The 25,917-nt window shown below is 45.9% G+C and overlaps 1 protein-coding gene across 14 annotated transcripts in view; it reads right to left on the bottom strand.

Annotated features, from left to right (window-relative positions):
- FLRT1 (fibronectin leucine rich transmembrane protein 1) overlaps nucleotides 1-25,917 on the bottom strand; it is an 878,261-nt gene that overhangs the window by 357,896 nt on the left and 494,448 nt on the right. For 9 of the 14 annotated variants that reach the window (XM_068260004.1, XM_068260001.1, XM_068260002.1 and 6 more), the window contains 2 exons: nucleotides 23,673-23,862; nucleotides 15,097-15,219 (listed from right to left, as the gene is read on the bottom strand). The exons of 3 other annotated variants lie outside the window; for them this stretch is intronic. The gene's annotated coding sequence lies outside the window, so the exon portion shown is untranslated. The remainder of the gene's footprint in view (nucleotides 1-15,096; nucleotides 15,220-23,672; nucleotides 23,863-25,917) is intronic. 2 more of the 14 variants (XM_068259998.1, XM_068259996.1) reach the window with 2 other exon arrangements.

Below are 25,917 nucleotides of genomic sequence, written 5' to 3'. Positions count from 1 at the left end.
GATTCAGGCTATACAGCAGGAAGTTAACCTCCAGTAGACACTCACAGAACTGCTGCTACCATATTACCAGCATCTGAGCAGCTCCCAACCCGTTATAAATATAAAACAATTCATTTGCACTTTAGAACAGAGTCCCTGTGCTATTTACAGGATAATTGTTTACAGTAGCTCTGCTCTAGTTTCAGCCGAAAATCACACTCTCCTTTCCTGCTTCACACCTAATTACTCATCAACCCCCCATGCCTTTGCCTGGGGAACAGCTTCCCCCTTCTCCCATCCCTCCTGTGACCCGATGCTGTTTTCCTGGAAGGGTGACCAAGTTATTAGAGGCATTGCTGACAGCTGAAAGATGCGTGCTTTGCAATAGGCTGACAGCTGCAAGCAGCAGAGGCAGGACTCAGAGAAACATGGCACTGCGAGCAGCACTACTGACCTAAGGAGGCGCTTTCTCTGCTCTCTGCTAGCCGGGAACTCTCTCTACTACAGACCGGCAATCCAGGAAGAGACTCTGCGCAAGACAAGTGGCCTCGAGGGGAGGAGACGCTGTAAATTTCTCTCAGCCTGGAGGGGAGGAGATGCTGTATCCTCATTTGCTCATTTCTCCTTCAGCCATGCCTCCCCTTCAGCCGCGCCTTTCCCTTCTCCTCTCTCCTCACTGATGCTGCCTTGGCAGCAAAATCTGACAGCCCCAGCTGCAGAATTAGACAAGTCGCGGCCAGGCGGCCGCGATCTACTCTACAGGTGGTTGCAATCTACCGGTAGATCGCGATCGACTTATTGGGCAGCCCTGGCTTGAAGTATTAGAGGCAGAGTGTCAGCAGGTAGAGATGTAGCGAACAGTTTCGCCGGCGAACGGTTCCAGGCGAACGTCGGTGGTTCGCATTCGCCATGCAAAGGCGAACTTTTGCGGAAGTTCGATTCGCCCCATAATGCTCTATGGAGCAGAACTTTGACCCTCTACATCACAGTCAGCAGGCATATTGTTGCCAATCAGACTGCACTCATGCCTAGAGCCCCCCCCCCCTTATAAAAGGCAAGGTCCTTGTGCCATTTTACTCACTCGTCTGTCTACACTAATTACTCTGCTAGGGAGAGTTTAATTAGGCTCTTGTATATTACTCACTACCTCCTACCCATTCCCTCCTACCGGAGGGTCTCATCTGCCAGGGAATTATAGTATTTCAAAAGCCAGCTTACATACCGTGGCTGGGAATTGAACCCAGGTCTCACTGTGTGGTGGGAAAGTACCTTAACCACTGTACAACCAACACTACTAACTGAAGCTAGCCTAGCATGTAACATTCTGCTCAATCCAAGAGAAACATTAGGTTGCTTAAAGGGAACCTTAACTGAGAATGATATGGATGTTTCTTGTTAAACAATACCAGTTGCCTGGCAGTCCAGCTGATCTCTGTGGCTGCAATAGTGGCTGAATCACACCCTGAAACAAGCATGCAGCTAATCCAGTCTGACTTCAGTCAGAGCACCTGATCTGCATGCTTGTTCAAGGGCTGCGGCTAAAAGTATTAGAGACACAGGATCAGAAGGCGATTCAGGCAGCTAGTATTATTTTAAAAGGAAAAATCCATATCCTTCTCAGTTTAAGTTCCCTTTAAGGATTTGTAGCATAAAAGCCAACTCACATTGGCTGGGAATTGAACCCAGGTCTCACTGTGTGGTGGGCAAGTACCTTAACCGCTGTACCACCAACACTACTAACTGAAGCTAGCCTAGCATGTACAATTTCTGCTCAATCCAAGAGAAAAATTAGACAAGACAAATAACATTTATATCACGCTTTTTTCCTGGTGGACTCAAAGCACCAGAGCTGCAGCCACTAGGACACACTCTATAGGCAGTAGCAGTGTTAGGAAGACTTGCCTAAGGTCTCCTACTGAACAGGTGCTGGCTTACTGAACAGACAGAGCCGAGATTCGAACCCTGGTCTGCTGTGTCAGAGGCAGAGCCCTTAACCATTACACCACCCAGCTACTGCTTAAGGAGTTGTAGCCAGGCATGGCCTTGCCTTTTGTGTTCAACAGTTGTCCAAAGAGAATCCCAGATTTGTAGCATAAAAGCCAACTCACATTGGCTGGGAATTGAACCCAGGTCTCACTGTGTGGTGGGCAAGTACCTTAACCGCTGTACCACCAACACTACTAACTGAAGCTAGCCTAGCATGTACAATTTCTGCTCAATCCAAGAGAAAATTTAGACAAGACAAATAACATTTATATCACGCTTTTTTCCTGGTGGACTCAAAGCACCAGAGCTGCAGCCACTAGGACACACTCTATAGGCAGTAGCAGTGTTAGGAAGACTTGCCTAAGGTCTCCTACTGAACAGGTGCTGGCTTACTGAAAAGACAGAGCCGAGATTCGAACCCTGGTCTGCTGTGTCAGAGGCAGAGCCCTTAACCATTACACCACCCAGCTACTGCTTAAGGAGTTGTAGCCAGGCATGGCCTTGCCTTTTGTGTTCAACAGTTGTCCAAAGAGAATCCCAGATAGCCAGGTAGATTCATCTCTCTCTCTCTCTCTCTTGTATTTTTGAGCATAAATGGATTGAGCATAAATGGTACATGCTAGGCTGGCTTCAGCATGTAGTGTTGGTGGTACAGTTCCTGGCTATCTGGGGTTCTCTTTGGACAACTGTTGAACACAAAAGGCAAGGCCATGCCTGGCTACAAATCCTTAAACAGAGGCTGGATGGTGTAATGGTTTAGGGCTCTGACACAGGAGACCAGGGTTCGAATCTTGGCTCTGTCTGTTCAGTAGGCCAGCACCTATTCAGAAGGAGACCTTAGGCAAGTCTTTCTAACACTGCTACTGCCTATAGAGTGTGCCCTAGTGGCTGCAGCTCTGGTGCTTTGAGTCTGCCAGGAGAAAAGCGTGATATAAATGTTATTTGTCTTGTCTAATTTTTCTCTTGGATTGAGCAGAAATGGTACATGCTAGGCTAGCTTCAGTTAGTAGTGTTGGTGGTACAGCGGTTAAGGTACTTGCCCACCACACAGTGAGTCCTGGGTAGAATTCCCAGCCATGGTATGTAAGCTGGCTTTTGAAATACTAGAATTCCCTGGCAGATGAGACCCTCCTCCCTCCGGTAGGAGGGAGAGCAGGCCTGTAATTGAAAATTGACCTCAAAATAGGGGTTTATGTGAAATCTAGATTTTTGCCTGGGACTTTTGATGTGTATTTCATTCATCATGTCTGCCTCCAGGTATTAGATCCCTTGAAACATGTTTTCTATCATTTTTCCAGCCGGTAGAATTTTTTCTATTTTTCAAAGTTCGCCTCCCCATTGAAGTCTATTGCGGTTGGCGAACTTTTTTGCGAACCGAACCTTTCGCGGAGGTTCGCGAACAGGGTTAGCGAACCGAAAATCGGAGGTTTGCGACATCACTATCAGCAGGATAGCCAGGCAACTGGTATTATTTAAAATGAAATAAAAATGGCAGCCTCCATATCTCTCTTGTTACAGTTGTCCTTGAATGGGGTTTAGATGCTTTCATTGCTTTGAAAGATATCCATGGCTATAATTACTAGGTAATCCCAGGCAGTGTAGATTTATTTATTTTTATTTATTTACGGTAAGTATTTATATAGCGCCAACATATTACGCAGCGCTGTACAGAGTATATTGTCTTGTCACCAACCATCCCTCAGTGAAACTCACAATTTAATCCCTACTATAGTCAAATGTCTATATCATAGTCTAGGGCCAATTTAGGGGGAAGCCAACTAACATACCTGTATGTTTTTGGGATGTTGGAGGAAAGCAGAGTGCCCAGAGGAAACCCACACAGACACAGGGAGAATATACTTCTTGTAGATGTTGATCTGGCTGGGATTCAAACCAAGGACCCAGTGTTGCAAGGCAAGAGCGCTAACCACTACGCCACCATGCTGCCAGATCCAGGGATTTTATCTGATTGCCATTACAGTCGGGAAGGAATGTTTTTCCCTTTTAGAGCTAATTGGTCCAAGCCTTGTAGGGGTTTTTCGCATTCCTCTGCATCGACTGAGATATGTGAGGGTGTAGGCTAATGTTATACCTTATCTTATGGTTGAACTCAAAAGACATAAGTCTTTTGTCAACTCCTACTTTTTCAACTATGTAACTATTTAAGTGCAGCCATTACCTCCTCAGATATAAAATGCAGCCATTACCCCACAGATATGAAATGTAACCAATACCCTTACAGAAATAAGATGCAGCCATTACCCTCTACAGATATGAAGAGCAGCCATTACTCTCACAGATATGAAGTGCAGCCATTATCCCTACAGTTAAGAAATGCAGCCATTACCCCACAGATATGTGGGCTTTGTGCAGTATCATCCCCCCCACACACACACACAAATTGCCTCCTGATTGCATTGGTGCTCAGTGGTGTGCAGGATAAATATACTTACCATCCTCGGGATATGCTCGTCTTCTCCACCATGTTCCTCGCTGAATCCTCTTTGGGCCTCTATGCTGCCTCTCTCCTGCTGCCTCATCATCTTCTCCTCTGCCATGTTCCTCGCTGAATCCTCTCACTTTCCTCTTATACTGCCACTGCTGACAGGGGTGTAGCAACAATTCACTGAGCCCCATAGCAAATTTTGAGGTTGGGCCCCCCAATCCCCCATCCCCCCGGATAACCGACTTCATCCCCCTTCTTCCCCAGTACTGTACATACTGGAGGAAGCAGAGATCAGCATACACTGCAGCTAGTTTACTCTTAGTACAGGCAGAGAGTAACTGCTTATACTGTACATACTGGAGGTAGCAAATATTAGCACACACTGAAGCTAGTATACTCTCAGTACAGGCACAGAGTAACAGCTTATACTGTACATATTGGAGGGAGCAGAGATCAGCACACACTGCATCTAGTTTACTCTCTGTACAGGCACAGAGTAACTGCTTATACTGTACATACTGGTGTTAGCAAAGATCAGCACACACTGCAGCTAGTATACTATCAGTACAGGCATAGAGTATCAGCTTATACTGTACATACTGGAGGTAGCAGAGATCAGCACACACTGTGACTAGTGTACCATCAGTACAGGCACAGAGTAACAGCTTATACTGTACATATTGGAGGTAGCAGAAATCAGCACACACTGCAGCTAGTTTACTCTCAGTACAGGCACAGAGTAACTGCTTATACTGTACATACTGGTGTTAGCAAAGATCAGCACACACTGCAGCTAGTATACTATCAGTACAGGCATAGAGTATCAGCTTATACTGTACATACTGGAGGTAGCAGAGATCTGCACATGCTGAAGCTAGCTTACTATCAGTATAGGCACAGAGCAACAGCTTATACTGGAGGTAGCAGAGATCAATGCACACTGCAGCTGGCTTACTATTAGTATAGGCACAGAGTAACAGCTTATACTGTACATACTGGAGGTAGCAGAGCTCAACACATGTTGTAGCTAGATAACTATTAGTACAGGCATAGAGTATCACCGTATAGTGTACATACTGGAGGTAGCAGGAATAGTAGCTAGATCTGTGCCCCCTGACCCCCCCTTCATCTGCAGTATAATAGCTAGATGTGTCCCCTAATCCACCCCCACTGTAGTAGCTAGAAGTGTCCCAACTAGAGATGGCCCGAACCTCCGATTTTTTCCGAACCGCAATAGACTTCAATGGGGAGGCGAACGTTGAAAACTAGAAACACTTGTGCTGGCCAGAAAAGTGATGGAAAAGATATTTCAAGGGGTCTAACATCTGAGTTTTTGCATGGATGAGTGGGATAGACGCCAAAAGTCCCGTGGGAAAAATCTGGATTTGACGCAAAGCAGCGTTTTAAGGGCAGAAATCACCTTAAATGCTAAATTGCAGGCCTAAAGTGCTTTAAAACATCTTGCATGTGTATACATTAATTAGGGAGTGTAGAGTACTGCTTCCCACTGACACACCAAACTCACCATGTAATGCACCGCAAACAGCTGTTTGTGTAGTGACGGGTATGCTGGACTGGTGCGCACCATGGCGCGAGTGCAGGCCGTGGCGGTTTTCAAGCCCATATGGTCGCCGGGCTGTGGTAGCTCAATGATAGAACAGTGACTGTCCAGCTGATCAAATTTGGTCTGTCCACAATGAAGCAACGACTTTATTATCTTGGGTGTGCCCTCACTCATATAGCCGTTGGTCATTGCTTCATTGTTTCATTGTGATACGCAAGCCCCTTCACCGCGGCAAGGTAATGATCACGAAGGGGAATTGGCACATGTACATGCCTTTTGTTTTGTTGTTGCAGCTGCAGTGCAGCCAGAAAAATTAGGCAGGCATGTACATGCACCAGAAAAAGTAGTATAGCGGCCGCTGCTAGCAGCAGACTTAAAAATTCAGGAATCCACCTGGAGTCCTGGACCCTGTGGGTGGTGGCGGAGAAGGCAGTCAAGCGGACTGCGGGCAGAGGTGCTGTGTGGGGACCAACTTAGTCTTGGGGCAGGCAGCCAGTCACACGGCGTGCAGGCAGAGATGCTGTGTGTGGGGACTGACTTAGTGTTCGGGCGGGCAGCAGCCCTCCGGGATCCATGTCTCATTCATTTTGATAAAGGTGAGGTACTGAACACATTTATGACTTAGGCGACTTCTCTTCTCAGTGACAATGCCTCCAGCTGCGCTGAAGGTCCTTTCTGACATGATGTTTGAGGCAGGGCAAGACAGAGGTTGGATGGCAAATTGGGACAGCTCTGGCCACAGGTCAAGCCTGCGCACCCAGTAATCCAAGGGTTCATCGCTGCTCACAGTGTCTACATCCACACTTAAGGCCAGGTAGTCGGCTACCTGCCGGTCCAGGCGTTGGTGGAGCGTGGATCCGGAAGGGCTAAGACGAGGCGTTGGACTAAAGAATGTCCGCATGTCCGACATCACCATGAGATCGCTGGAGCATCCTGTCCTTGCCTGCGTGGACATGCAAGAAGGATTACTGGCAGTGGTACCTTTATTGCGTTGTGCTGTGACATCACCCTTAAACGCATTGTAAAGCATAGTTGCCAGCTTTTTCTGCAAGTGCTGCATCCTTTCTGCCTTCAGGTGAGTTGGTAACATCTCCGCCACTTTGTGCCTATACCGAGGGTCTAATAGCGTGGCCAACCAGTACAGCTCATTCCCCATGAGTTTTTTTTATACGGGCAGGGCCGTATCTATTAAGAGGCACCCGTGGGCCAGTGCCATGGGCGGGTCCCCGGGGGAGCGGCCACCTATAGTTAATTTATTTATAATTTTTTTTTTTTTAAATTATTTTAAATTTGTTTTATTTTTTTTTCGGGGTGTGGTGGCGGGGAGGGGGGTAGCGTGTGTGAGCACGCACACACATGGAGGGGAAATCGCTCCACCTCCTCCCTCCAGTAGAGTGGCAGCAGCCGGCCGGGACGTCATCCTGTTCTCTGCATGCCGCTGGTGTGGTCTAGTTAGTGACGTCACTAGACCAGGCGGTGGCATGCAGAGTTTCCCTCGCGCGTCGGACTAGGTAAGGTATTTGTAGTCAAGTTTCTGGTCAAATCTGCTGACATTATTGCTTGTATTTCTGATCAAATCTGCTGACATTATTGCTTGTATTTCTGATCAAATCTGCTGACATTATTGCTTGTATTTCTGATCAAATCTGCTGACATTATTGCTCGTATTTCTGATCAAATCTGCTGATATTATTGCTCATATTTCTGATCAAATCTGCTGACATTATTGCTCGTATTTCTGATCAAATCTGCTGACATTATTGCTCGCATTTCTGATCAAATCTGCTGACATTATTGCACGTATTTCTGATCAAATCTGCTGACATTATTGCACGTATTTCTGATCAAATCTGCTGACATTATTGCTCGTATTTCTGATCAAATCTGCTGACATTATTGCACGTATTTCTGATCAAATCTGCTGACATTATTGCACGTATTTCTGATCAAATCTGCTGACATTATTGCTCGTATTTCTGATCAAATCTGCTGACATTATTGCACGTATTTCTGATCAAATCTGCTGACATTTCTCGTATTTCTGATCAAATCTGCTGACATTATTGCACGTATTTCTGATCAAATCTGCTGACATTATTGCTCGTATTTCTGATCAAATCTGCTGACATTATTGCACGTATTTCTGATCAAATCTGCTGACATTATTGCTCGTATTTCTGATCAAATCTGCTGACATTATTGCACGTATTTCTGATCAAATCTGCTGACATTATTGCTTGTATTTCTGGTCAAATCTGCTGACAATATTGCTCGTATTTCTGGTCAAATCTGCTGACATTTCTCGTATTTCTGATCAAATCTGCTGACATTATTGCATGTATTTCTGATCAAATCTGCTGACATTATTGCATGTATTTCTGGTCAAATCTGCTGACATTATTGCTCATATTTCTGATCAAATCTGCTGACATTATTCCTCGTATTTCTGATCAAATCTGCTGACATTATTGCACGTATTTCTGATCAAATCTGCTGACATTATTGCTCGTATTTCTGATCAAATCTGCTGACATTACTGCACGTATTACTGGTCAAATCTGCTGACATGATTGGGCAAATATGCTGACATGATTACATGTATTTTCTGGTCAAATCTGCCACGATTTAATATATTTTCTGGTCTAATCTGCCACGATTAAATATATTTTCTGGGCAAATGTGCCACGATTGAATATATTTTCTGGGCAAATCTGCTCACATTACGTGTATTTTCTTGAGAAAACCTGCACAATTATGTGAATTTTCTGGGGAAAGGGTGACCAAAACTTGGGCCCACTGTCTTTGCGTTGCACTTTTAAAGGGAACCCGATGTGAGAATAATATTGAGGCTGCCATATTTATCTCCTTTTAATCAATACCAGTTGCCTGGCTGCCGTGCTGGTCCTCTGCCTCTAATTCTTTCAACCATAGACCCTGAACAAGTATGCAGCAGGTCGGGGGTTTCTGACAATATTGTCAGAACTGACAAGATTAGCTGCATGCTTGTTTCTGGTGTAATTCAGTTCACTACTGCAGCCAAATAGATCAGCAGGGCTGCCAGGCAACTAGTGTTGTTTAAAAGGAAATAAATATGGCAGCCTCCATATCACTCTCACCGCGGGTTCACTTTAAATTACAGTTAGCTCCACCATCACCTGGTCATGGCCACGCCCATTTTTTTGCGGTTATAGCCACAAAAATTGGTCCAGCACCTGCATGGCACCCCCCCCCCCCCCATCAAAAAAACCTGGAGCCACCACTGACTGTACTTATACTAATTATTTATATAGCGCCAACATATTACGCAGCGCTGTACACAGTATGCATTGTCTTGTCACTAACTGTCCCACAGTGGGGCTCACAATCTAATCCCTACCATAGTCATATTTTTAGGGGAAGCCAATTAACTTATCTGTATCGTATGTTGTTAGGATGTGGGAGGAAACCAGAGTGTCTTAAGGAAACCCACACAGACACAGGGAGAACATAAAAACTCCTTGCAGATGTTGAGCTGGCTGGGATTTGAACCGGGAACCCACCGCTGCAAGGCAAGAGCGCTAACCACTACGCCACCAGGCTGCCATACTACCTTACTATATTGTACTGCCATCTTCAACAGTACTTCACAGAGTACGTAGTCATGTCACTGACTATCCTCTGAGGAGCTTACAATCTAATTCTGCCATAGTCTAATGTCCTACCATATTATTATGTATTTATATAGCACTGGCATCTTCTGCAGCACTTTGCAGAGAACAGTCATGTTACTGACTTTTCTCAGGGGAGCTCACAATCTAATACCTACCACTATTTTGTGCGAGAGAACACTGGCTAATGTGTGTTTTAGATTTTTTTTGGGGGGGAGGGGGGGACATTTCCTACTTACTTTTTTAGGGTCACTTTACTCATACCCGGGGAGAAAACATGGCCCCACCGACTTTGGGTTGCCCTCTTAGGAAAATTTTAATTGACCACACCCACTGTGTTATGGACACGCCCACTGCATTCTGTGGCCACGCCCATTTTCGCTGGGGGGGGGCGTCTGAGGGGGCGCCGTAGGTTTGGGGTGCCTAGGGGAGCCCAAACCCTAAATACAGCCCTGTATACGGGGGGTCCCTCAACAAGCTGGACAGCATGAAAGACGCCATCTGCACAAAGTTGGATCCCCATGTACTATCCATCTCCTCTTGCTCAGTGACGTCAGGTAAGTCCTCCTCTCCCCAGCCACGAACAATACCATGGTAACGTTGAGCAGCACAAGACCCCTGCGACGCCTGCTGCGGTTGTTTTTCTGCCGCCACCTCCTCTTCCAAAGAAACACCTTCCTCATCTTCCGAGTCTGACTTCTCTCCCCCACACGACTTTTCCTCCTTCTCCTCCTCCTCCTCCCCCCTCTGTGCTGCCGCAGGTGTTGAGGAAACATCTGGTTCTGATGAGAATTGATCCCACAATGCTTCCTCCTGTAACTGTTCCTTTTCACGCTCCTCCACAGCTTGATCCACCACTCTACGCACGGCACGCTCCAGGAAGTAAGCGTAGGGTATCAAGTCGCTGATGTTGCCTTCACTGCGACTCACTAGGTTGGTCACTTCCACAGACAGCCGCATGAGCCTGCATGCATTTCGCATGAGCTTCCAGTTGTTGGGCCAAAACATTCCCATCTCCCCAGAGTGTGTCCTTCTACTGTAGTTGTAGAGGTACTGGAGGACGGCTTTCTCCTATTCTAGCAGGTGAGAGAACATAAGGAGGGTCAAATTCCAGTGAGTCAGAAATCAGGCGTCTCACCGACAACTTGTTGTTCCGCTGAATATCGGCAAAGTTTTAATGTCCACAAAGCGTGCCATGGCCGTGTAAGACCGTCTGAAATGCCCACACAACTTCCTGGCCTGCTTCAGGACGTCCTCTAAGCCTGGGTACTTTGACACAAATATTTAAATGACTAGATTCAGCACATGTGCCATGCAGGTTACATGTATCAGCATTCCCAAATTAAAAGCAGAAATGAGATTGCTGCCGTTGTCACACACCACGTTGCCGATCTCCAGCTGGTGCGGGGTCAGCCACTGATCCACCTGTTAAGAGCAGCCAGGAGAGCTGCTCCAGTGTGACTCTCCGCTTTTAGGCAAGACATGTCTAAGATGGCTGACATCGTCGTACCTGGCATGCAGCATAGGCCCTGGGGAGCTGGGGCTGTGTAGCTGGGGAGGAGATCGCAGCACCACTAGAGTTGAACTGCCACTCAGCCAAGGAGGAGGAGGAGGACGACAGCGAAAAGGATGTAGCAGGAGGAGAGGAGGTGGCAGCAGGCCTGCCTGCAAGCCTTGGAGGTGTCACTAGGTCCACTGCACACCCACGTACTCCCTGCTTGCCAGCGGTCACCAGGATGACCCAATGGACTGTGTAAGTGTTGCACCTGCCCTGGCCGTGCTTGGCAGACCAGGCATCCGTGGTCAGATGAACCCTTGACCTAAAACTGTGTGCCAGAGATGACACCACTTGCCTCTCAACTTCACGGTACAGTTTGGGTTTCGCATTTTTAGAGAAATAATTGCGGCCTGGTGTCTTCAACTGCAGTGTCCCAATGGCCACAAATTTACGGAAGGCCTCAGAGTCTACCAGCTGGTATAGTAACAGCTGGCGAGCTAACAGTTCCGCCAAGCCAGCTGTCAGACGCCAAGCAAGGGGGTGACTGGAAAAAATTGGCATCTTCCGCTCAAAGATTTCCTTCACAGACAACTGGCTGCAGTGGGCAGAGGAGCAGGAACCACTCAAGGTCAGAGGTGGAGTGGAGGAGGGTGGCTGTGAAGGTGCAATTGAGAAAGCAGCTGAAGATGCTGCACCTGAAGGAGGAAGAGGAGAAGGAGGGTGGCTTTTCTTTTGTGTGCTGCTTTTGTTCAGGTGCTCTTCCCATTGCAATTTGTGTCTTTTCTGCATGTGCCTTTGTAAGGCAGTTGTCCCTACGTGGGTGTTGGCCTTTCCACGGCTCAATTTTTGGAGGCAGAGAGAACAGATGGCATTGCTCTGATCTGAGGCAGACACAGTAAAAAATTTCCAAACCGCTGAGCCTCCCTGGGGTGATGGCTCTATGGTGGCCTCAGCAGCTGACCTTGAAGGGCATGTTGGCTGGCTGTCCATAGGTGGCAATACATGGCGCCGGACACTGCCAGCAGCTGTTTCTCACGACGAGCTCCCCCTGCTTTTTTCAGCAACTCGTCTCCTCCTACTCCTCTCTGACTCCCCCTCTGAACTGTCCCCCTGTTCATCTCCTCTATTGGGAACCCACGTGGCATCCGTATCATCGTCATCATCATAATCATCCTGCCCAGCTTCGTTTGCCTCAGACACCTCCAAAACTGCACCAACAGCAGGTACTTCATCATCCTCCTCTTCACACATTACGTCCATAGTGTCGCCTAACTCAGACATATGAGGTGGTGTAACTTGCTTAGCGCCTTCATCTGGTTGTAATAATAATGGCTGTGCATCAGTGATTTCCTCACCAAATAACTCCTGTGAACTGTCAAATGCAGCGGAAGTGGTGCTTGTAGTAGCACTGGTGGCTGCGGAAGATGAGGTGTTCTGTGTTAAATAGTCAACCACGTCCTGACATTCTTGGGAGTTGATGGGACGTGCCTTCTTCTGAGCACTGTACTTTGGTCCAGGGCCGCACGAAATCACATCAGCATGACCTCCCACAGACCTGCCGGGTGGCCTTCCTCTGGGTCTGCCTCTACCTCTGCCTCTACCTGTTTTGTCCATTTTGTCCATATTGGCGGGGATAAAGTGAAAGGTATGCACTGACTTGACTAATACAATGTGCAGTCACACAGGTGCAGTTAACAGGTATGCACGGAGTGCTATATCACACTGCATGCACTCACATAGGTAGGTGGGTGCACTGAACACAACAGGTAGGTATATGCAGTGATGGGTATTACAAATGTGCACCTGTTACGCACACGTACCGTGAACAGGTACAGTGACTGGTGGTATTAAATGTCACACTGCATGCGCTCACGTAGGTAGGTGGGTGCACTGAAGTGAACAACAGGTAGGTATATGCAGTGATGGGTATTACAATGTGCACCTGTCACACACAGACAGGTACCGGACAGGCACAGTGACACTGCGTGCACTCACGTAGGTAGATGGGTGATGGGTATTACAAATCTGCACTTGGCACAGTTGTAATTATACCACCAAGGGGCCAAAGGCCAGCTGCGACTGACTGACAGGGCTGTATATAATGCAAGTGGGCACACACAAAAAAAATAGATCACAATATTAGCTCTCAAAAGAGCTGTTGAGGGGTGCTTTTTTAGCAATAAGAATCAGCAAGGAGCAAGCTAACAAGCCTCCAAGAGCCTAACTAAGCTTTCCATATAGGTCTCTGCACAGCAGCTCCCCTTCTCTAATTACTGCAGGCACACGAGTGAGTCCAATGCCTGATGCTGCCTGCCTTTTAATAAGGAGGGGTGGGGCTCCTGGAGGGAGTGTAGCCTGATTGGCTACAATGTGCCTGCTGACTGTGATGTAGTGGGTCAAAGTTGACACTAATGATGCACTATTGGGGCGAATTCTTCTGGAAAATTTTGCGGTTCTCTGCGAATGCGAACCACGGAAGTTTGCCGGGAACCGTTCGCGGGCGAACCGTTTGGGCCATCTCTAGTCCCAACCGCCTCCCCTCCAGTGTGGTAGCTCCTCCACCCTGTTTCAGCATTATTGAGCTGCAAAGTGGGGAGGACAGGGAGGCAGCACACACACCTTCTCCTTGTTGTTTCAAGGGCTGCAGGTCCCGTCTCTCTTCTCTGTAGTGTAGCTCTGCACTTCCTGCTTCTGACATCGGTCACTAGAGCCCAAACGGAGGAGCAGGAAGTTCAGAGCAGCTACACTACAGAGGAGACAGGCGAAACTGCATTGCCTGGAACAAGGTAGAGGTGAGTGAGTGGTTGCCTGCCTACTGTTGCCTATTACCACTGCTGCTAGTGGAAGAGCTGCAGCTGTCAGCCTGTGAATGTAAATTCCATCCACAGGCTGCTAGCTGCAGCTCTCCCACTAGCAGCAGTGGTAATAGGCTAATAGCCACTTCAGGCAGCCTCCGTCTGCCCAGTAACAGCTGAGCCGCAGTCCTCTTCCTCTGCCCGTCATCAGCCAGAGTCAGAACGCCACTCCTCCTTCCTCCCTGGCCGGATCTACAGAGTAATTGTTCGATCCGGCCACCGGCCAGGGAGGTATCAATCCGCCAGGAAGGGGGGGCCTGGCTTTGTTATAAATATATATCTATATATCTATCTATATATATATATATATATATATATATATATATATATATATTTAAAAAAAAGTCGTCTCAGCTGCAGGCCCCCTGTGGCATAGGGCCGGGGGCAGGCTCCATTGCAATTGCTACTGTTGCTATGGCGATTGCTATGCCACTGGCTGCTGATCTCTTCAAATGTGACAGAAGGAGCATAAATCTCTAATAAGAGGGATTGGTGATACGCTGAAGATTGGATTAATCCGCCAGTTACATCAACGATAGTGGGACTACTTTGACCCAATAAAAAGAGGGGAGGCAGGACTGTTTTGTCCTGCAGAAGTGGCAAAACACAGTGCTGCTGTAGAGTATTAATACAAGGCTGGGGTAAAAGATTCAGTGGATGCATCCAAAAGATATAACCTCAGTATTGCTGAGTACATTAGAGCAAAGCAAAACTTCTTACTTGTAAATGGGAGTAACTGGCACGCTGCAGCAAACTCTTAGATACTTCAGGTAAATAATTTGCAAACACAACTAATTTGTTACCATACACAATGAGCGATTTCTGTGCCCTATAAGATTTCAGAACCTTAGATTTGACAGTAAATTCCATGTAATGAGCAATAACTACATAAGGTCTGCACGCCCTTGAGAGCACCTGTCAGAACTAACACTTCTGGAGGGGCGTGGTTTGACGCTCAAGAGAGATGGCTGCTTGAGTGTAGAGCTCCTGAACCAGACACCGCTATTTCTTCCTGCTCCGTCCCAACCACTCATCCCTAACCACTATGGACCGCAGGACCCGAGGCCAAAACACCTCCAGGACCAGTAACAACCCCCGCCCGCAATCTGGGAGAAGCTTACCGGAGTTGTTCCGCTCCCAATCTGCACGCAAGGCCCCAGCCTCTGCTTCCAAGATGGCGGCGCCCCACAGTCCTTCGCCCGATGGCTCCCTCACATCCAGGGAATCCTCTGACCGTGAGTGCCCTAAAACACCCAAAAAAAGGGACACAGTCACGTACTCTCACCTAAGAGACTTCGCAGAAGACATTAAATCAACATTCACTAACGCCATTGCGGAAGTTCGTGAAGACATGGCCGCCACTGCGGAACGCATATCCACTATTGAAAAGACAGGGGCAAAAAGAGACACTAGGATTAAATAATTATCCAGAGCCTCCCAGATACACAACACTAGGCTAATCGCCCACCAAAGACACTTGGAAGACCTTGATAACAGGGGACGACGCAATAATATCAGAGTACGGGGAATCCCAGAGTCAATCCCTGCTGACCAGGTCTCCTCGGCCTTAACGTCTGTCTTTAATGAGCTGCTTGCTAGGCCCAAAGAACAGCCTATAGATTTTGTGAGAGCCCACCGAGCTCTTAAACCTCCCGGGAACGACTCAGACCCTCCTCGAGACATTATATGCTGCCTCTCATCTTTTCAACTGAAGGAGGATATAATGAAAGCCGCACGCTCGCAGGATGATATACTTTTTAATGACTCCCACATAGCCCTTTATCAAGATCTTTCCCCACTAACTCTACAGCAAAGAAAGGCACTAAAGCCACTTCTGCAACTACTGGTGGAGAAGAACTACAAATACCGCTGGCGCTTCCCCTTCGCGCTTTCCGTAACGGACAGTGGCAACACTACTTTTCTCCGCACACCAGCAGACCTGGATGATTTTTGTGCCACCCTGAATATAACTGTTCCTGATCTACCGCTGTGGTATGCTGAATTTAAAACGCAAGGGTCAGATTCTCTTTCTAGCTTTGAGACCCCAGACACACGCTCCAGACCTCCATCTTCCAAAAAATCCAAACAGGGTAACAAGACCCCCGCTAAAGCTGTCATTCTGGATATTGCTGCAGATCTTGGATGCGCTACGCTAGAGGAAGACTGAACCTTTTCTAGATATACCATAGGAATTCCTTCTATCTGATAATCCCACATTGATGATTATCCCACAACTACAGATTGCTACTTCAACATTGTTTCTGGCCCCCTCATATTGTTGAGGCTGTTTATGCTACTTACTTACTATACCTGTAGTCCTCCGCACCAAAGAGTCAATGTGTATATGTATTATGTATACTTGTTGTAGCTACTTGAATTTATGTTTTACCTTTATATATGTTGATTACAGTTTCTATCTATAATTGGTGAACTCCCCCCACCTTTAAACCTCCCCCCCTACCCTCACTCCTTCCCCCCTACCAATCCCTTCCCCCTCCCCTCCCCCCCATTCCCTCTCCCCTCCCCCCTCATTCCTCCCCCCTTTTTCCCTCCTTCCCTTCTCTCACACCCATTTCCCCTCCCCCCTTCCCTACTCCCCCCCCCTCTCCCCACCCCCCAGGTCCCTACCCCCCCCCCCCCCCCCCAAAGTTCACCAGCTTGCAAGCAAGGTTCACTGAAAGGCAAATCATTGTCTCTTTGTTATGATTAGTACTTAGTGGTTGGGAATACACTGACTGTAGACACGTTTCCTACAGCTCAATGTGTATGTTTGCTTTTATCATGTCTGGTTCATCTCTTGACTAGCTATCCTCGTTATTTCTTTTTGGTAGCTCAAGTTCCCAATCTCTCGGAAGTGATCTTGCTCACCTCCACCCCAGAGACTGGTTCTTTGACAACCTCTCACCTTAGAATAGTGAGTATTCGAGCTTTCTCTCTTAAGAAATCTCGACTTACCCACGTGAGTCTAACCTAATTAATATTTCTCACTGTTTTACTAAATTTACTCTTTTGTTTTCTCCTTTAAAGCTACTTTCAAATAAGAGCACTACAAGGGTTTTTCCCTTTCTCCCCACCTCTCCCTCCCACCCCTCCTCCCTACTTCCCGCCCTTACCCACTCTTTCTCCACCCTCCCACCTCCCTTCCCTATCTCCCTTGACTTCCACCTCTTACTGCTTATACATAATGCTTGATCTTTGGCTACCTATAAGCTTTCTACTTGCGCTAGTGATACAAAGCTAAACAATGCCTCCTCAAACTAATGAAAGGACTCAACAATGGAAACTCCTCTCCTATAATGCTAATCGATTAAATATACCACAAAAGAGATCCAATTTTCTGAATTATATCCGGAAAGAGGGCGTTACTTTCGCTTTCTTCCAAGAAACCCATTTTTGCAAAAAAAACAATCCCTAAATTCTACGACAAGCATTACCCACTATACTTTCATGCCCCCTCTCCATTAGACAAGACAAAAGGAGTTTCCATATTGATCCATAGATCTGTAAACTTTCAATTAATCTCTAAATTGGAAGACCCAGAAGGGAGATACCTATTCATACATGGGAAAACGCAAGATCGAGATATTACCCTGGCCAACATATACGCTCCAAACACGGGACAGGTTAATTTTTTCAGAAAAGTAACCGACTCTCTCCTTGCTTTCTACCAAGGCTCTCTATTCCTAGGAGGTGACCTTAATGTCCCTTTAAACCCCCTACTAGACACATCCATTGGCACTTCTTCCATCAAATTCAGAGATATCAAAAAAATAAGGGAACAACTAGATAGGCTATCTTTAGTTGATGCCTGGCATCTCCTCCATCCAGATGATAAAGATTTTTCCTTCTACTCAGGTCTCCATAGACGATATTCTTGCCTAGACTACCTCTTTGTCCAGCAGAGAGACACGGCATTGGTACTCAAAGCTAATATAGGCATTTTAAATCTAGCTGATCATGCCCCAGTCTCACTTCTCTTAAAGCCACCATTTACCATACCCAAATCCTTCTGCTGGAGATTAAACCCTTTTATACTTTCAGAAGAGACCCATTTAAAGGAAATAAAACACCACATCATGGAATATTTCCACCTAAACAAATCCCCGGATCAGTCAGCCCTTTTGGTATGGGAGGCGCATAAGCCATACATAAGAGGTCAACTGATTCGTATAGGAGCTAGAATCAAGAGAGAAAAACAAGCTCACATTGATCTACTACACTCCAAAATTAAAACATTGGAGTCAAAGCATAAAGCATCTCTACTTGCTCCTCTCCTAGACGAAATCAGCTCTCTACGCAAACAACTCCAAAAACTTCTCTCATATCAAACTAAGAGGAAATTCCTACTATCACGGGGAATATTCTATGAACATGCTAATAAATCAGGGGCCCTTCTAGCTCGAGCTTTGCAGGAAAAAACTGCTAACATGCAGGTAAAATCCCTAATCAATCCCAAACAAGAGAAAAAAATATCTTCCAAAGAGATTGCTGAGGAATTCAAAAATTTCTATCATAATTTGTATAATCACCCTATCCCCTCCAGTGATTCCCACGCACCTCTATCCAGGTCACAAGCTATCTCTCAATTCTTGGCCAAATATGGTCTGAACAAACTAAACCTTGAAGAGAGATCTAACCTAAACTCCCCAATATCCAAAGACGAAATTTTAGAAGCAATTAAAACACTAAAAGCTAACAAAAGTCCTGGGCCTGATGGCTTTACAGCACAATTCTACAAAGTATACGCAGAGATATTATCACCACACTTTATTTCTGCATTCAATGAAGTGACAGCCGACATTACCCCTCTCTAAACAACTACTTGAAGCACACATCACAGTGATACATAAACCAGACAAGGACCCACAGTCCTGCTCGGGCTACAGACCCATTTCTCTTCTAAATACGGACATAAAACTGTTCGCGAAAATTCTAGCCACACGAATCTTACCCTTACTATCTTCCAGAATACACCCTGACCAAGTAGGATTCATGTTGGATAGAGAGGCCAAGGATGGAACCATGAGAGCACTTGGAATCCATACCTGGATGACGCGGCACTCGGTGGAGGGAATTTTTCTCTCCACCGATGCCGAAAAAGCCTTCGATAGGGTATCCTGGGATTTTATCCAGGCCTCTCTCCTCCACATGGATCTAGGCTCACAGATGACAAACTGGATCTCACTTTTATACTCAAATCCATCCGCTAAAATTAAAGTAAACGGCCTACTCTCAGCCCCCTTTGATCTGTCTAATGGCTCGAGACAGGGATGTCCCCTGTCCCCACTAATCTTTATAATGATTCTAGAACCCTTGCTTAATTGGATACGATCTGACCAATCCATAAAGGGTGTGAACGTGAAAGATGCAGAACATAAAGTATCAGCTTTTGCTGATGACCTTTTATTTTTTCTAACTAAGCCATCCACTTCTGTCCCAGCCCTACTAGAAAAACTAAAATACTTTGGATCTTTGACTAATTATAAGGTTAACCTTTCTAAATCCTATGCAATGAACATATCCTTAAAGCCAGCAACTTTGACAACCATAAAACCATTATTCCCTTTGCAATGGGCCAATACTTCAATCAGATACCTAGGAATACAGATTCCAATCAATCTCTCTAAACTATTTGATCTAAACTATGCCCCTCTCTTCAAAAAAATTCAATCAGACCTGGATAGATGGCACTTACACCCATGCTTATCCTGGTTCGGGAGACTAGCCTCCATCAAAATGAATGTCCTACCTAGGATCCTATACATCAGCCAGACAGTTCCCATTTCTATCCCTCAACAGTCATTCACTAAAATACAGTCAGCTATCAATAGCTTCGTATGGGGAAAGAAACCTGCCCGCATTAAACATACTTTACTAGCCTTTGACAAATTGGAAGGCGGACTAAATTACCCACTACTCTATAAATATCACCAAGCAGCCATTCTTAGCAGAATACCGGAATGGTGTTTCCCAGGCTCCACCAAGCGATGGATTCAAATAGAGCAAGCCTTCTCCAATACCCCGCTACCAGGACTACCCTGGATTTTAAATAAAGATATTCCTAAAACAGCCCTCTCCCACCCCCTAATCTTGTCCACGATTCAAACTTTTCGCTCCTTCACAATTAAAGGTTCCCTATCATCTTCTCCAGGACCACTCACCCCAATATTGAACAATCCCCAATTTACACCAGGACTAGATCCGAATTTCCTCACACATGCCGGTCCTATCACCATACGCCTGAAGGATGTGTCTAGTAGGGGCTCATGCAAACCAAAGAATCAGGTTGAAGCACTGTTTAATGGGAAAAATATCTCATCATGGTCCTTTTTACAACTCCAAAGTTTTGTCTCTTCTTTAGCCAGGAAATACAAAATTGACAGGCCCCTCACCAATTTTGAAACATTGACTCTTGCAACGACCCCCCACAGACATGTGATATCATGGGTGTACAAAACTTTGTTAAGCCTGAACTTACCTGATAAATTCCCCGCTCAAAGAAAATGGGAACAAAAGCTAGGATGCTCCTTTACTGATGACCAATGGACTCAGATCTTAACAAATAACCTCAAAGGTTCTTCTAATGTCAATACACAGGAACTAGGTTACAAACTAATCTCCCACTGGTATAACACTCCCGAAAAACTACACCACATGGGTATCCTCAACAAAGATCTGTGCTGGAGATGTGGAGCGGAAGGCGGAGACCTGCTACACATCTTCTGGTCCTGTCCGAAAATACAGAAATACTGGAAGAAGATCCATACTTGGGCCCAAAAGATCTCCTCCATCTCTGTCAAATATTCCCCTGAAGTCTACCTACTCCATCTGGTTCCAATTTCGGCTAAAAACTATAAAAAAGGTATTCTCCTACACCTCATAAATGTGGCTAGAGCCTTAATTCCCTGCCTTTGGAAATCTGATAAAATTCCTTCAATAGCACAATGGTGGTCTAGAATAAATAGGGTTGCAGAAATGGAGGAGATCATCTCTGCCGCACATGACAGGCCTGATCAATACACCAAAACATGGGCTCTCTGGCAGGATTTTAAAAACACACCTGAGTACAAATCTACGTTGTAAAACTTGTGACATCCCATTGGATTCTCCTTCCTCTCCAACACAACATTCTATGATGTGGAGATCCCCCCCCCCATCCCTTTAACCCCCCCCCCCCCTCCACACCCTCCCCTCCCACTCCCATCCTCTCCCTCCCAAATGCCGGCAAATATCCAGCCACCTGCCTATTGATAATCCCATATTAATCCCTGGTACCTCAAAATATTGCTTTAGAGTGAGTAATATACCTAATCTTGAGCACTACTCATACCATATGTATTTAAAGACCCCTACAGATTCCCCTGGACAAGACACCACCTAAACTACAATTGCGTTCTCTTTTTGAATATTTTAGCAATCTCCTAACCAAACGAAAAACACTATATTGCATCTCTCTAAGATCCTTACCTTCTCCAACACACCTAATTCGCTGTTCTTCCTTTCAAAGATGGAAATGTGATATTATGTACACTTACCATAATTCTTGTCCAGATGTTTTCATGCACCTGTTATCTACTATTTTACTGCAGTGTATAAAGCTTATGAATCTGTACCGATTTAACTATGTCATTGCTTGTCAACCTACAACTGTTACTTAAGTTTGCATTTAATAAAGCTTAATTGTGAAGAACTAACACTTCTGGTATCGGCTCAGCACATATTTCTATAAGAACACTAGGCTTCACAGACTGCCTGGCCAAAAAAAGCCAGGTTTTTCTAGGCCGTCAACCTTATCCGCCAAAATCAATTTATTTATTTTTTTGCCCTGCATGTCAGTGCATTTTTGTTAATCCAATGCAATCGTACATGTTTCCAACTCATCTAACCCCCATCCATGTGTATTCAACGGGGCTGTAAGGGGTGCCAATTACATAACTTGGAATCTGGAATGATGGTAGACAGGACCTATTCAAAAATGAAGTAATTTCCACTGCCAGCTTCTTATAATGAATCAATAGTTTCTTACCACAATTCACGTGGGGAGCATTGTCCTTGCTGGCAGACTCCAGATGTGTCTAAGGCACCATTGTAAGGTAAGACTTGGAGTCGGCCTCTAGGAGTCACGTTTAGCTTTCTGTGGCAGGCCACAAATGTATCTATTTTGAAGGTGGGCAGAGGTGTAGGGAGCAAAAGAGGGAGCAAAAGAGGAAGCAGGATTATCTGCAAGGATTCAGGTGGATTGTAGCGAGATGGGCCAGAGCTCTTGTCCTTGCATCTTTCACATGAGGCACCTGAACTGGAAGTCCAACTGGTATTGTTTAAAGGAAAATAAATATGGAAGCCTCCATATCCCTCTCACTTCAGGTGTCCTCTAAAGGAAAAGATGGCACACCACTGGCCAGTGGTCTTTTGCCTCTTCCTTTGTTCACTAGCAGATCATTAACTGGGTCAGACAATCTGGTAGCGGCTTTGGCATTAGCTATCCAGGACTCATTACCCTGAGCTCTCTGCAACCATGAGTTCATTTCTATTGCATTGCACAGGATAAATTGAACTGGAACAGAAGTTGTGCTTCTTTAAGAGTACTTCTAGTATACTTAGGAGCACAAATCAATGTAATGAATCTTCTCCAAATAAAACCCCAATATAGGTTTGGCAAATAAATTGGAATAAATATTGCCTGTTCACCAAAAAAGTCCAAGAATGGTAAAGCCCATTCCTGTCGCAAATCCAGGCTATCCCCACTGTTTTGTCACAGCCCGCGTATCAGACCACGGCTTCCAGCTGGGGTGTAATGCAGCGATGCAGTGGGGGCGGCCACAGAGCTCCAGAGTTCTCTTCAGCTTTCAGGTGAAAACTGCTTGTTTTTTTTTTTCAACTTGGGGTGGGGTAAAAATTATGGTCACTTTCTGACAAATGGGTGATTTATATCCCCATTCATTCCAAAAACCTATATTAGGGTACTATTTGGGGAATATTAATTGCATTGATTTTTTTTAAACTGGAGGTACTGTTTAAGTCCAGGAAAAAGATGTGTGGACCCTGGTAAGCTGAGTAAGACAAGCTACAATGGTTAGACTTAATAATAGATGATTTTTGAGGCTCCAGCAGAAATGATTAGCTCCGTGAACTGAATGGTAGACTTCTCAAATGTAAATTTTTTGGGGCACTGTGTAAAGTCCATTAATTTTATTTTGTTTTGGATGCATGATCTGGGCTCTTCAAAATATATAAAATGATCAGGGTGTTATTGAGATACAGTACACAACAACAAACTGATTAATAAAATCTCGGAAGATGTTACAAATGAACTGTTTGAAGGTGGCACCAGCAATACATAGGCCAAAAGGCCTCATGGTATGTTTAAATTGTCCAAAATAAATGTGAAAGGCCATTTTCTACTATTTAATTTACACAATCCAATTTGTAATCTCTCTGCAGGTAAAAAAAGGCTAACCTTACACACAGAAACCGTTCAGAAAAGAGTGCCAAATGGTACACTATTTATAACTGTGATGTTTGTAGATTTCCTGGTAGTTTAGGAAGGGTTGCAGAGGCATCACATCTATGAAAAAGATTTGGGTACAGGCAGGTGAGGCTAGGAGCCCAACCTTTTTTAAGGTTCTCATCTATGCTATCTTTTAAAATGACTTGTGTGAGTTTAGACAAAGGAAAAATGCACCAAAATGCACCTTACTTGTGAATGCCCAGTCCAGAAGCGATTGTATGAGGCAGAAGCGTGGCCATTTGAAACATATTTGGTAAGCTGTTGAATATGTTTAGCGGGACCCAGCACTGGATACGGGCTATCCAGAGTCTTCCCACTGATGTATCTCATTTTAACCATTGTTCACTTCAGGTATGCTTTAAGTTTTTCTTCCAGGGCCCTGCAAGGACAAAGGGAGATAAATATGAGCTGCTAAGTCTGCAGCAAAGTCAGTGTGGATTTGGAGGAAGGCTTCCTCAACCCGTACACCAGCCATTCAGGCCAAAGCAAACAAAGCCAAATGTTACTTGGGTGTTTTTATTCACCAGGGGTTTTGGCTGTAGGGAGTTCTTCATCACAATAGTATGGCTCTTATGTACAGCCTTGCCTTGGTACAACAATCAGAGCCAGAGAAAAGTAGGTAAGTCTTTTCTTTACCTTGGTAGCGACCAGCATCTAATTGGATGCCTACCGATCACTGGGTCTGACTCAGCAACAGCAATATAAAAAGCTGTGGATAGGGGCTTAATAAAAACAAAATCATTTGAAAAGCGTTTTACTAATGTATTTGAATGGGATGGAGCACACCAGAGTGATGTGCTTTGTTCCCTCTCAGCTGCAGGCCCCCAGTGGCATAGGGCCGGGGGCGGGCTCCATTGCACTTGCTACTGTTGCTATGGTGATTGCTATGCCACTGGCCACTGATCTCTTCAAATGCGACAGAAGGAGCATAAATCTCTAATAGGAGAACATGTTTCGAACTCCAGGCCTGGAGGGCCAGATCCATGCCAGTGTTTAGGATGGACTGAGAAAGAAAGGAATGTGTTCTACCTGATGGACCACACCTTGCCTGATTCAGACCCATCAATTCATTTGAGCTGTATCAAAAATGTGTGAGGATCTCGGCCCTTGTAGGACCCGATTGACATACCTGAATAAGAAGTGCACTGCAGAAGTGACAAAACACAGTGCTGCTGTAGAGTAATAATACAAGGAAGGGGTAAAAGACTTAGTGCATGCATCCAAAAGATATAACCTCAGTATTGCTGAGTACATTAGAGCAGGGGTCCCCAACCTTTTTAAGCCCGGGGCCCACTATCCTGACCAAACTTTTCTCTGGGGCCCCCCCGGGGGGAGGGGGGCTTGGTTAGTGGCGGCGGCAGCCCCCCCTCTTTTCCCTGATTTTGAGTGTAGTATATAGGTAAGTAGGTATCTAGGTATAGTTGCCCCCAGTATAGGTAGCTAACACAGTTGCCCCTGTATAAGGACTATAGTTGCCTCAGTATAGTTAGTTAGGTAGTATAGTTACCCCAATATAGTTAGTATAGTTACCCCAGTATAGTTAGTACAGTTACCCCAGTATAGCAAGTACAGTTACCCCAGTATAGCAAGTACAGTTACCACACTATAGCTAGTACAGTTACCACAGTATAGCAAGTACAGTTACCACAATATAGCAAGTACAGTTACCACAGTATAGCTAGTACAGTTACCACAGTATAGCTAGAACAGTTACCACAGTATAGCAAGTACAGTTAGCCCAGTATAGCAAGTACAGTTGCCACAGTATAGCAAGTACAGTTAGCCCAGTATAGCAAGTACAGTTAGCCCAGTATAGCAAGTACAGTTAGCCCAGTATAGCAAGTACAGTTAGCCCAGTATAGCAAGTACAGTTAGCCCAGTGTAGCCAGTACAGTTAGCCCAGTAGTTACCCCAGTATAGCTGCCCCAGTGTAGCTAGCAGAGGTGCCCTCTCCCCCCCACGGCCGCCGCTCCTGTTACCTTATGAGCGGGCGTCCGCTTCCTTCCTTATACTCCTCCAGCCTCGGCTCTCCTCTTCGCAGCATGTCGTATTACAGCAGCGCTTCCTGCGCGGCTGCTGTAAGGAGGGAAGGAGGTGGGGTAGCGGCTTCCTGTAGCGGCGATACGCATCACCGTTACTATGGGAACCGCTGTCCCGGCTCCCTTGGCTCCTTACAGCAGCCGTGCAGGAAGCGCTGCTGTAATACGACATGCTGCGAAGAGGAGAGTCGCGGCTGAAGGAATATAAGGCGGCCGCCCGCTCATAAGGTAACAGGAGCGGCGGCAGCGGGGGGAGAGGGAGAAGCCGCGGCCCCCCAGAAATCTGCCCAAGGACCCCCAGGGGGCCACGGCCCCCAGGTTGGGGACCCATGCATTAGAGCAAAGCAAAACTTCTTACTTGTAAATGGGAGTAACTGGCACACTGCAACAAACTC

The sequence above is a fragment of the Hyperolius riggenbachi genome, chromosome 11, assembly GCF_040937935.1.
Source record: "Hyperolius riggenbachi isolate aHypRig1 chromosome 11, aHypRig1.pri, whole genome shotgun sequence".
Taxonomy (NCBI): domain Eukaryota; kingdom Metazoa; phylum Chordata; class Amphibia; order Anura; family Hyperoliidae; genus Hyperolius; species Hyperolius riggenbachi.
This window is presented reverse-complemented; position numbering and strand designations above follow the sequence as displayed.